Genomic DNA, 14134 nt, shown 5'->3' with positions numbered 1-14134 from the left:
ATAGTCATTTCTCTTATATTGTCCATGTCTAATGTGGTTTGTCCTATATTCTTGGTTGGGGGTGGGGATCTGGCGGTTCTTAGTAGGTTTGGGTGCGTCAACTGTCTCTATCGGGACATCATCAGTCCTTATATTTATATCAGTATTCTCGGCAGCCTCCCTGCTAACTTTATTATCTAATTCTCTCTGTAATTTCTTAGTTTTCTTTTGTATCACTTCCTCTCTTGTTTTTTTAACTTTCTTAACCAAATGGTCCTTCTTTTCTAAAATATCCTTGCAATCCTGTCCTTGACTTTCTAAATTTAATATGATTTCTTCATTTTCTTTAATCTCGCGATTCATTTCTAGAGCTAGGGACTCCCTATATTCTATAATTAGTTTCATTAGTTGTCTCAATGTGTTAATAAGGACTAGTCTCCATTTCTCAGAGATAGATTCTGATAGAGGGAAAGCGCATTCCTTATGGGTAATTAGCCCCTTGGGTATAATATCCAATTCAAGGCATTTTTTAAGAAAAGATATTTCAGCCTTAAATTTGACCTCAGAAATTAGCAGCTTTTCTAAATCCTTGAATATAGATTGTATATCTAAAGTGTCATTGTCATCTACTTCTGTTGATAGTGGGTTACCGCTAATATTCACATCTATAAGGATGTCTTGCCGAATGGCGGCAAGTGATTCCATATGGAGGCTGTTGTAGAAGTAGATAAAAATAGAAAAAACAGATGATAATAGTATAAAGATTTAAAAATATAAAAATATAAATTCTGAGATAGAGCCTAGAATCAACTGGGGTAATAAGTCCTAGATAAAGGTAAGAAAGAATATGTAGGAGGCAGCTGTGACCTACTAGGTATAGAACTGTATTGAGAAGAGAGTATGGACAAGCGCCAACTAAGGTACCCTATAGCCTGAGGATGGTGGTACCTAGCAACCACCAAGGGGAGTATAGACAGTATGAAATTCAGCCCCAGGCGCCTACCCAACGGAGGCAAGGGATATATCAGAAATATAAGATAATCTAAAAGAATTTCACTTTATTATACAGGAATAAAAAATCATGGATCCATGTTCAGATACAGAATAAAAAATAATAAAACAACATACACAATAACAATAATAATATTTGCAGAACGATGAGATTAGGGGTTAATAGTGTAATTAGATACTTTGCATTGTGGGTGGGTGGCAAATTAGGGGTTAATAATTTTATTAGATACTTTGCGATGTGGTGGTTGGGGGATTAGTGGTTAATACATTTATTAATTATTGCGGTGGGGGGATGGCGGTTGAGAGGTATATATTGCGCATGCTTTAGGTGTTTGTTAGGGCTTCTAGGGAGTTACAATGCTCATATACTCAGCACAAGGCTTGCTGCGCCTGCCGATGTGTGGTGAGGTGAAAATGGAGTAAAATTTCTCCATTTTCGCCACATAAGTCCTTGCGCTGAATATATGATATCGACTTGTGACGTCGGTTCTATGTTAGCTTATGGTCCTAAAAACAGCGGGTGACAGGTAAAATATACTGTACGTGCTGCACTTTGCGCTAGATTCGCAAAATAATTGGCGTCACCGGCATTTGCGGGCGACGCCGCATATGTGATCGAGCCCTAAAATTATAAACATTGAACCATTTCTAGCAATTCTAAAACATTGAAATAAAACTGCTGAATATGAAAAAGCTCTTGATGTACAAAAAATGTATAAACATAAATTAATTGGCTCAATACATTGCACAAGCTAAGTTTATAATTGCCCAAGCATATTCTAGTTCCTAAAAACAGCATCGCCTCCTTTGATCTGATACTGTAACCATTTGTTAATCAGTATGTGGTTGTTGCTTAAAAATGATGGGAGATACATGAGACACAGTGCATGCGCAGTCTGCCACCACAAAAAGGGACAGTATAGTGACAATTTAAGATTAATGTAATGATTATCTTATAAACACACAAACCACTATGTATATAGTTGTACATTTTTACTGTTTTCAGGCATTTTCCTTATAAAAAAAGATTCCTGTTCTCAGAGCCAGCAATACACAGTGTAACAATCATGGCTTCATATGACAACAGTGTGCAAGTGCTTTACCTCCTACTTATGTGCTAGAAACTTCAGTGAATTCTTGTTCACCAGCACTTACTGCACATGCATGGGGAGAGTAATGTGCATGCGCTGGTTTTAATGTCATATGCAGTTATAGCTGCTTAATCTCATACTACAACTAGTGAGTCTGTGCACAGCTGATGCAGTAGTATTCATCACTCTGACATGGCAGTTTGTGCAGGCTGTGCAATACGTTACACACTGGGATATTGAAGGCCACCTCAAGTAACGGTATCCAAGTAATGATATATAAAAAATCCAAATTTCTGGGGCGCAATCGCATATCTTGCGTCATTTTCAGCGCAACTGCTGAAACCCACGTCGCCCTTCAGTTCACCTCGCACATCAGGGGAATCACATAAAACACGCTGCCATATGATATACTGGCGTAAGTGGGCCAAACTGGCGAGGTTCAAAAATATGTCTAACTACACATTTCAGGCGTATATTGTACGCGTAATTTAAAAATAAAGAGTAGTTTTTTTATGTTGAATTTACACGTAATCAGCGTGTGCATTGTCTGTCAGATGTTTTAAGGCTGCAGGTGAGAGGTTGTGCTGTTTGTGATTGGTTTGAAACACTTGCAGAGGGCGGATACTGGTTTGATTAATAAAGTGGCCAGGAAAGGTTTAACTGTTTGATATGTGCGGCTCAAATGTATGTGAGTGCTCATGCGTTAGGTGTTTGTTAAGCCTTCCAGGGACTTATGCAGCTTTTTTACTGTGCGCAAGGATTGCTGCTCTTTGTCAAGTTGTACTTGTCAATCGTATGAAATCCTTAATAGGATAAAATAAATAAATAAATCAAAAAAAGCCTCTTCACAAAAAGTGAGAAGTTGGCTTTGTAACCAAACGTTTCAGACAGGTGTCAGGTCCTGGTCAGTAAAATAATGTGTAGTGTAGTTATGATGATCCACACACTGCCTTGGTGGTGATTGCTCCTGTCTGTCTAAGGTACAGAAAGGGATTCTCAGGTTTCCATGTAAGGAATCCCTACCGAGTCTTTCTTTTCATTATCCTACACTCCAGGAGTCCTCAGGGGTGGAGAGAACAGACAGATTTTCTGGGTGGAGTCACAAATCCACTGATGGACAAATAGTTCTTCCCTTTTGTCTATGCCCCTTTTAATACATGATATTATCTTAGAGGCCGCTGCCTTGCATGGCACACTCATTATCAGCTTCTTATCTATAATTATGCTTAAATCTCTTGCCTCCTTTGTCTAGTCCTATTTAAATAATAGGTAGCCTACATTTTTACTTCCAAAATATAGAACCTTACATTTACAAGTATTAAATCTCATTTGCCATTTTCCAATCTGTGAGGGGGATGGTGCAGCAGTACCAGAAAAAGGTTCTAGTACAGCAGTAAATCATAATTCGATACCTCAAAATAATCACTAAAATACACAATGTAAGTGTTGTTTTTTTAGGTTTCAGCAATAGTAGATGTTTCAGAGAGGTGGTGTTGAGTTCCTTTCCTCTGTTATTTTATTTTCCTACTCTCCAGATGTCCTCAGGGGTGGAGAGATGGATTTTCTGGGTGGAGTTACAAATCCGCTGATGGGCAATATGGATGGGCCTCACTTAACAGCAGCAAACTTGGAGCATACAAAGGAAAACCCTTCAAAGAGTTTCTGCTCCTCTGGTGAAATGGACACATTCCAGGCATTAGATGGTGTGGGGAATGGTTGAGGAGGCTCTTCCAATGGTTTCTACAAAAGGAAAACGTTTAATTACCTAATTAATTTGCCAAAACATCAGGTCATTGTAATGTATACATGTAACAGATCACATAAGTACAATGATGAATGTGAAAAAAACAGAAACCATATGACAGTGGAGAAAAATGTATACTCTTAATCCAGAACTCCACTACCGGATTTAGCGTTAATGTGAAAATCTGAAAAATGCCCTTTCACCATGTGAATAACTGTATTGACACACAAACAAAACAAGCACCTGAACTATGTGGTTATGTTTTAACCACCACTGGGATGAAAGGGGGCTCCACCTTATGTTACTCCAGCTCCACACAGTCAAGACCCTCAAAGAATGGGTGCCAGCGAATGACCCCAAAAGCACGCAGACGCCTTAGAGGTTGTTTATGCAGCAGCTGAAAAGAGAAGCAAAAGGAACATAGTATTGTACTTTGTGGCATATAAGATAGGTGTAATTTTTACAGAATTCAGATTTAATATACAAGCTTCATCTGCTTTTGGCATATTTCACATGTTTCAGATACTCACCATCCTTATGAAGTCTGTTGTCCAATTGACCAGCCATGTAGGATAAGCTGGCTCGTGATTTATAACAACCCTTTTAAGTTGTTTCAATGTAAATCCACGAAACAGGCGCGCTTCAGTGGCCTTTTCATATGTGATGACCCCTAAAGACCACTAGTCAACAGCGCAGGTGTAAGTCTCCCGTTGGTACATCTGCTCAAGGAATATTGAAAAGTTATTTGCAAACTGTCAGACCAAGGCTATTATCCTTTTATCATCACATTGCTAAGCTAATATGATCTATGACTGTATAATGTAGAAACGTGTCTCCTTGGGGGAGGGGTATCAGCTGCAGTAGTCATGAAATTTAAGAAATAGTCTCTCTTACCTATTGGGCTTTGTACTATGGAGTCCCAGCGTACAACCTGTCCCAGCTCTGGCCATCCATGCTCATAGTAGCGTGGCCATAGTCTGCAATCTTTAGGTGGCCTTTGCCATTCAGTAAGATGTTCTCTGGCTTCAGGTCACTGTGGGGAGAAAGATTGTGAGTTTGTTTACATATGGTGAGTCATTTTGCATAGAGTAAGGATTGTAGTAACAGGGGGCATCTATCTGTCATCTATCTATATATCTAGAATAATCTGTCAGTCTATTTTTGTTTAGTGAGCTATAATTAAGTGAATGTTTCTGTTGGTGGGAACAAAAACTCATAACTGGCAGAAACTATTAAATACATGAAAGGATAGTGCATACTTAATTACCGGTGGATGATCAAGTGAAGGCCGCTAAATATTTCATCAGCATAGAATCTGTGAAAAAAATTGTAGATTTAGAGAAAACATAGACATAAAACTTTGCATTTATGTAGTGCTCGATACATTCCCATATGAACTGTACGGCTTATATACCGTAATGACTAAAACAGAAACTACAGACATTGTTGGGTACATGTTCCTAAAGCCGAGGTTCCCAATCTAAGGTTGATCTCACAGGCTATGCTAACTTTACCATGCCTGTGTCTAGAAACCTATATTTATATTTTTTCCTTTCCTTGTGAATCTTAGTGCTTAGCAAAAACGTACCTTGTGCTCTCAGTAGAAAGTCGCCAGTTTCTGTGCAAGTGATCTTGTAGGCTGCCTCCAGGTAAGTACTCCTTGATGTAATATAGATGGTACTGTAGTGACAATCCCACATGGAACAGGAAAGAAGTTAATAAGTTCTGTTTACAGCAGATAAAGAATAGTGTGAGTAGGTTTCTGCTACACACAGGGGCTTTGCTGGATTCTAGACACATGTGGGGCTGCAGTATTTGGAGAAATATTTCCTTACACAACCAGAAAGTATCCATATCAGGCCACACAAACAGGCCCAATACACCCACTGGGCAGATTCAGTTCTAGGTTACTCCATTGACTCTAAAGTATCTCAATATGGCTTCTGGGGCACTATAAAAAACCGCCCCAACCTCTCTACATATCTTAGTATAACTCTATAAATAAGTAAGAAAGGCACGTACCTCTGAGATAACAAACTGTCTCATTCAGAGGGAAACTGATAAAAAGAGTTTGAACTGTAGAATATCTGAAGCTAATAATTTATTTAAAATAACATCCCACAGGCACATTTCCTACATAAAAAGTATATGGGGTTGATTTATTAAGCTGCTCATTTCGCCAGAATCAGGAGTTAAGAAGCAGATACGATCGGGACCATTGATACTCCCTGCTAGCCGCTGATTGGCCGTGAATGTGCAGGGGGGGTATGGCACAAGCATTTCACAAGAAATGCTTGTGCAATGATAAATACCGATAGCGTATGCTGTCGGCATTTATCGACGTCGGGCGGACATGATTCGCTAGAGCAAATCATGTCTGCCCGTCATATAATTAATCGGCCCCCATATCTGATCTGTTCCTACTTCTTCTCTAGAATAAAGGTTTTACCCTGATTTACTGATGTCACACACCAGGTTGTTCCACATGCGGAGGTGTGACAACTAAACCTAGAGCATTTGTCTCATAAGACTTGCGTACTGGTAATGTGTGTATTCAAAGGGTTAAATTGTACAATGCAAATCACCTGACTAATGGCAAAGGTCTCACTAAGAGCATATGGGTTATGACAGGTCACTAACTGTCCGTGAAGGATTGTACCTTTGTCTGGAAAGCAGCATATGCTTGGGTGAGAAATGGACAACCTTTGGCTTCCTGAAATACAGAGAGCTCTATCAGTGTCTTCTTTTTGTTCTTGCGAATTGCTTCACTCTTCATTACCATTTTTACTGCAAACAAGTTGCTAGAAGATGGAGCTGATGCCAGCATGACCTGGAGGGTATTTAAAGGTTGTGGTTATAGGCACAAGCGATCTTCAGAACAGGGACACATTTAATAGGTTAAAGAGCCAGTCTGGTGTAGGTCTGATGAAGCTTCCATATAAAAAAGCAAATAAGACACTTACTTTTCCAAAGCTTCCACTTTCGGTGGTAAGCAAGGTTGCCAATGGAGCATGCATACGTCTGAAGCACTATATGGCAGCAGTTTTGCAGGAATACTATCCATTTGCAAGAGAATTAGATGGCAGAATTGTCTGAATCACTAAAGAAAATGTTTGTGTTTCATATCCCTTTTAAAACATCTTAGATGGGGGCGTGTCTAGGCAGCGGCCATGTTAGGTCGCAATATCTGTGGCTCTGAGTTGGATGTTCCTAACCGGCCGGTTATTAAGCCCATTCTGCAATTTAGACTAAAAACAGTGGTAAATATCAACAGCCCACACATTGGGGATTTCAACGACATCACATTTGCAGAGTTCTATGAAAGCTAGACCCAGATCTGGACTGCTGGAACCTGGGGCGGCGGCCTCGCTACAAGGAATCAGCAACCCCCCCCCCCCCCCGCATACGGGGTATAGCAGTTGAGTTCTAACTGCCTTTTTTTACTACTCTTACATTTTCTTTGTGCATCAACCAGACTTATTTAGAGACACACTTGCACCCTGCTACTAGTGAAAGGGGTGATCAAACGACTCTCTCACCATATCCATGTTCGCAATAGAACTAATGGAGTCTAGTGCTAACTTGTTCCTGAAGGAAGTGATCTGCTTATTAGAGGACCATCATGAGCGCTTATTACAAGCTTGGTCCGCCGAATGGGACACCCTGCGCACGATGGCAAGACAAGCTGGACATCGGCATTCTGAGTCCAGAGACCTACCTGGGAAAGCTAAGGAAGAGTCTAAAAGACAAGTGGATACTCCAGCTCCCGCAGAGCCCTTACCCCAGGAGCGGGCTTCCTCCGAGGCGATGTTACACTGCCAGACCGGTACTCCGGTTATTGCCTCCTTTGCTGTGGGCGTCTGTCCGGACAAGTTGCTTGATCTGGAAGTGTTGTCAATGGGCTCCTCCGTGAAGCGGCCGATCGTGGGGGGGCTGGTGAGTAAGACCCCGCCTGACAAGTCTGCCATTTTCCCTGATCCCGGGTCGATTCCCCTTAGGCAGAGCTCAAGCGGCGAGTTGGAAATGCTTTTAGAGCCATCAGAGGGTTACCAGCGGCAGTGACTTTATTTGGGGGAGATCCACTTTTGTCAAGGCCCGTTCAGTGGGCGGTAAAAAGGCCAGGTGAAATCCTCATAGGTTCCAGGACTATGCAAAAACAGGGGATTGGCTGAAGGACTCCCATATTAAAGCATCTTTCAGAGAAGGCAAAGGAGTTTTAGGTTTAACTCTAATAGTAGTTTGTACTCTTACACTGTTTTATTCTCTTTATTGTTTTTACTGCTGCCTTCTCTCTCCCCCCCCACGATATAATATAAAAAGGTATAAATGTTTGGGGTACGGGAAGTTATATATATATATAGCCTTTACATACCAAACGGTATTGTGCTGACTCTATGGGACATTTTACAGACCGGTAGCCCTAGTAATAAATGCTATTATTCTGACACTCCGCGGAACTATGGTATTCTCTTAGAATGGAGGTTTAATATTTGTTTATTAACTCTTTCCCTGCCTGGGGGTAAAAGGAATGTTTCTGGGATAGCATGCCTTTGTTTGTCAACTAGTGCCGACTCCACCTTAATGAGCCAGATAACACTCGTGTATAGCGCTCACAACAGGTCTAAAGTCCCAGACATAAATACATTGCCCATCTGTTCCTGTGTTTTCAGAGTTATTAATTTCATTATGGGACTCGGAGTGCTAAAAGTTAGTATGGCTCTATACGATATATATGCTGTTTGTGTTTTTATATCCCTATTGTTTGCTATCTCAGGCCTCATTAGCTTTGTTGTGTGCTTGCTACTTAGATAGAAGCTTGAAGTAAAGCATATGAGCTAATAGTCTATATATATATATAAATATGATAAGGGTTGTTAAATGCTTCATATGTACCTACTATTCAATATTAGCTCACTCAAACATCTCCTGATTATGCAAATGTACATATATGTGAAAGTATTCTCTACTAGTTTGCTATGGGGTCCATATAGTCCAGATGTAACATATACCTAGTAATAATAGCGCTTTATGTCTTAGTCACATTACAGAATTGGAATGTGGACTGCACCAGAATAGTTAAGCTACATCCCTATTGATCACTCTCACCCTATGCCAAATGTTAATGCTCCTACCTTCTGTGATAACACTATGTACTTATGTTACCTAACATATCCCCTGTCTGAAGCAGGTGGATTACATATTGGCAATTGTGTGTGTGCCTCCCTTGGTGGTTAATATTCTTCTACTATTTTGGGCACCACAGGGATATATACTAAGGGCATGATACACCTCTACAACTATAAAATATTAATTGCTATAGATTACCCCACCTGATTGGGATCTGAAGAACTGACCCCAGCCCCATTTTAAATCACGACCCTCTCAAACAGTACTTTTCATTACCATCTTCATACACTTTATATGTTATGGTATGGCCTTTAAGCTCCTTTAGTTGCTAGTCTCTACTTCCTACATTGTTCCTGATTGCCTCATGCAGTTTACAGTTACTTATGATTCCATATAGTATTGCTATAAATACAAATGTATGCTTATCAAGGGTTCAAGAGTGCAATCATTGTTTTAAGGGTTCAAGAGCAGCCCTATGTATTCCACTATTATTTTATACCCCTTATCAAGCTCCCCTATCAGCAAATATTAAAGGTTAAGGTCGAAGAGAGGCATTTACTTTTCTTTTTTGGGGGGGGGATTACAGATTTGCACAATAAAATGGCTACAAATAAGGGTGTATCCCGTACTATCAGCTAGAAATATAAAATATGAGGTTAGCCTAGTGAGATCCAAGAGTGGTCTCTCCATTTCATTATACCTTTCCTTGCTACTAGACATGTTTCCTTATTTAAGGTCCAAGAGCGACCTATTAGATTTGTTATGGAAGGTTCCCTTATGAATAGGCACTATGTATTTAATTTTGCCATTTACTACTGTTTTTTATTTCATTGGGGAGCTGTGCAGAATGTTTACTATACCCTTATGGAACTATGCTGGACTGTACATGTTTCCTTTTGTATTGAATGGCAATTCCCTTTGTGTTTATACTGTTTGTATGCCTAACTTAAGTACCTCAATAAAAATTAAAAAAAACAAAAAAAAAACAAAACCCATCTTAGATGTGTTAGCAGTAACTTGGTTTAAAACCACTTTTTCAGTAGAAGGATCCTGTGTTTCTGCCATATATTAGAAATCGTAGAATGGTTGTTATTCTACTGAATAATATTTTATCTATATATAAAGTGAAGATGGCAGCAAAGGGAGGGATGAATAATCTGGAGTAGGGGATGTATCAAAATACATCAAATTTTCCACCTATGCTCAATGGCAATATATCTATTCACCAATTAAGTTTTTTTTTATTGGTTTCTGTAAACCTGGCTGTTCAAATCTTTTGTTTAGAAGAAAAGTTACTGGTATTTCTGACTGCATTCTGGGTGGGTACCATTCCCTGGAGCAAGCTATGAAGCTATGTCCCCAGCTAAACATTTTTCTATCCTTTTTTTTCTGTATACAAATAAACCTTGCAGATTTTGTCTTCCTATGAGTGATAGGAGCAACCAGATATGGACCCCTACCCCACTGTGCCTTGGATGGATCTCCAAGATCTCACAACTGTCCCGATTTGTGTGGGACAGTCCTGAATTCTGAACTCTGTCCTGCTGAGAAAGTCATATGTCCCCAAACTGCATGATTTCCCTTAGCCTCACCCACCGACTGACAGAGACACCCTCTGACTGCCCAGATATGCCCGCATACCCATGATTCAGCCTGTGATCCACTCCTCTCGACATGGTCCCGGAGAGCTAGCCATAAATGTTAGTAGGTTTGGTATATAGCTGCAACTCCACTGACGAGTTCCATATAGGCCAAAACATACATGTTGCGTTGGCTCAACAAACAGGGCCGCCATCAGGGGGTGACAGGGGTGACTCCTGTCAGGGGCCCAATGGGCCAGGGGGGCCCCATGAGGCAAGAACAACTAAAAAAATATATATATAGTTTTTTTCAATTTTGGCAGCCACCAGTGGGAACTACAGCAGAGTGCTAATTGAGCATGGGAAATGTTATTACAAGGAGTAAAGTATTAGCAATTGAGAGGATTTCTGAGTGTGCACTAAACCACTATGCACAGGGTGAGACAGACTTGAGTCAGACAGCATTGCAGAGGAGGTAGGACTTACTTAGTAAATGTTTTTTATTTCTTTGTGCAATTTCAGATTGTAACTTCAGTGTGGTAGTAGTTGTATGGTGGGGCCAGAGGTCCATAAAAACTATTTTTTTTAGCAGCAGTGTATTTATGATTATTTGACAGTGCTGTAGAAATTCTATATTTAAAGCCATGCAGAAATGTTTCCTCCTCAATACACACATGGTAGGTGCCCTTTTGGCAGATATGCGTTTTTTTTATTAATATATATATATATTAATTACATTACAATCTACTGCCCCTTTATGCAAGGACTTTCTAGATGCAAGGAGGCATTTTATCTAAGATTTTTACATCTGCATAAAATGTTATACTCTCAGACTAAGATTGCTCAGTGTTTGAAATGAGACAGGTTAACTTAAAACTGTTCAGTTTACACTACAGCTGACTTAATTTTGAAATACATACAAACAAGCCTAAATCCTGCATTTAACCAGATCTAATGATATAAGTACCACAGCTTATGGTTCCACCAAGACCATATAGAGTACAGCATTTTCAAAATCCATAAGTACAGCTGACAGATAGGAACATTTGTACACTATATTTGAAGTGGTGCTCTTGGTTCGGGAAAATGGAGGAAAAAAACAAACATATGTCAACCTTTTAAAAGTACTTTTCTTCATCTAGCCATCTACCCAGATCATTAATGTACAATTTTGAATTCACAGAATTATTTTTGTTTGCACATTTACAAAATATGATTCTTTAAAAAGTGATCTCTTAATTTCTGCAATTTTTTTATCATGCATGTCACACACTGTTGATTTAGGGGATGCAATGTGCAGAAATGTTATTTCCTGTGGGTGTCTGTGTTTATGTCTTTGTGCTTTTGCTTGTGTCTCTATGAATGTGTATGTATTTTTTTTCTGTGGGTCTCTCTGTTAGGGTGGGTGTGTACAGTGGGGCAAAAATGTATTTAGTCAGCCACCAATTGTGCAAGTTCTCCCACTTAAGAAGATGAGAGATGCCTGTAATTTTAATCATAGGTATACTTCAACTATGAGAGACAAAATGTGGAAACAAATCCAGACAATCACATTGTCTGATTTGGAAAGAATTTATTTGCAAATTATGGTGGAAAATAAGTATTTGGTCAATATCAAAAGTTCATCTCAATACTTTGTTATATATCCTTTGTTGGCAATGACAGAGGTCAAACGTTTTCTGTAAGTCTTCGCAAGGTTGTCACACACTGTTGCTGGTATGTTGGCCCATTCCTGCATGCAGATCTCCTCTAGAGCAGTGATGTTTTGGGGCTGGCGCTGGGCAACACAGACTTTCAACTCCCTCCAAAGGTTTTCTATGGGGTTGAGATCTGGAGACTGACTAGGCCACTCCAGGACCTTGAAATGCTTCTTACGAAGCCACTCCTTCGTTGCCCGGGTGGTGTGTTTGGGATCATTGTCATGCTGAAAGACCCAGCCACGTTTCATCTCCAATGCTGATTCAATTGCTGATGGAAGGATGTTTGCACTCAAAATCTCACGATACATGGCCCCATTCATTCTTTCATGTACACGGATCAGTCGTCCTGTTCCCTTTGCAGAGAAACAGCCCCAAAGCATGATGTTGCCACCCCCATGCTTCACAATAGGTATGGTGTTCTTTGGTTGCAACTCAGCATTCTCTCTCCTCCAAACACGACGAGTTGTGTTTCTACCAAACAGTTCTACTTTGGTTTCATCTGACCATATGACATTCTCCCAATCCGCTTCTGGATCATCCAAATGCTCTCTAGCATACTTCAGATGGGCCCGGACATGTACTGGCTTAAACAGGGGGACAGGTCTGGCACTGCAGGATCTGAGTCCCTGGCGTCGTAGTGTGTTACTGATGGTAGCCTTTGTTACGTTGGTCCCAGCTCTCTGCAGGTCATTCACTAGGTCCCCCCGTGTGGTTCTGGGATGTTTGTTCACCGTTCTTGTGATCATTTTGACCCCACGGGGTGAGATCTTGCATGGAGCCCCAGATCGAGGGAGATTATCAGTGGTCTTGTATGTCTTCCATTTTCTAATTATTGCTCCCACAGTTGATTTCTTCACACCAAGCTGCTTGCCTATTGCAGATTCAGTCTTCCCAGCCTGGTGCAGGTCTACAATTTTGTTTCTGGTGTCCTTCGACAGCTCTTTGGTCTTCACCATAGTGGAGTTTGGAGTGTGACTGTTTGAGGTTGTGGACAGGTGTCTTTTATACTGATAACAAGTTCAAACAGGTGTAATGAGTGGAGGACAGATGAGCCTCTTAAAGAAGAAGATACAGGTCTGTGAGAGACAGAAATCTTGCTTGTTTGTAGGTGACCAAATACTTATTTTCCACCATAATATGCAAATAAATTCTTTCCAAATCAGACAATGTGATTGTCTGGATTTGTTTCCACATTTTGTCTCTCATAGTTGAGGTATACCTATGATGAAAATTACAGGCCTCTCTCATCTTCTTAAGTGGGAGAACTTGCACAATTGTTGGCTGACTAAATACTTTTTTGCCCCACCGTATGTCTTTGTGCTTTTTCTATGGGTGTCTCTTTGAGGGTGTGTGTATTTATGTCTGTGTATTTTCTCTGGATGCCTCTGTGAGGGTGGGTGTGTATGTCTCTGTGTTTTCTGTGGATGTTTCTGTGAGGGTGGGTGTGTGTATGTATGTTTGTCTGTGTTTTCTGTGGATGTCTCTGTGAGGGTGTGTGTTTTCTGTGGGTGTCTCTGTGAGGGTGTGTGTATGTCTGTGCATTTTCTGTGGGTGTCTCTGTGAGAGTGTGTGTATGTCTTTGTGTGTTTTCTGTGGATGCCTCAGTGAGGGTGTGTATGTATGTCTTACTGTGTTTTATGTGGTTGTCTCTCTGTGTGTGTATGTTTTTGTGTGTTTTCTGTGGGTGTGTGTGTGTATGTCTTTGTGTGTTTTCTGAGGCTGTCTCTGTCGTTGTTTCCTTGGGTGTATGTGCAAGTTTGTGTTTGAGTTTCTGTGTGTGTGTGCCCATTGTCTGTTCCTTTTTAGGACATTTTGACCTTACTACTGATTATTCACATCTTTCTACAGACTTTGAGACTAATGAGACCTTTCTGGAAGTCACCAATCCACCATTTAACCTTT

The 14134-nt window shown here is 40.3% G+C and overlaps 1 protein-coding gene across 1 annotated transcript in view; it reads left to right on the top strand.

Moving 5' to 3' along the window:
• The window catches only part of MYO15A (myosin XVA), a 628913-nt gene that overhangs the window by 341421 nt on the left and 273358 nt on the right, over positions 1-14134 (top strand).

Source organism: Bombina bombina, chromosome 11 (genome assembly GCF_027579735.1).
Source record: "Bombina bombina isolate aBomBom1 chromosome 11, aBomBom1.pri, whole genome shotgun sequence".
NCBI lineage: Eukaryota > Metazoa > Chordata > Amphibia > Anura > Bombinatoridae > Bombina > Bombina bombina.
Note: the sequence above shows the minus strand (reverse complement) of the source record. Positions and strands in the feature narration are given on the sequence as shown.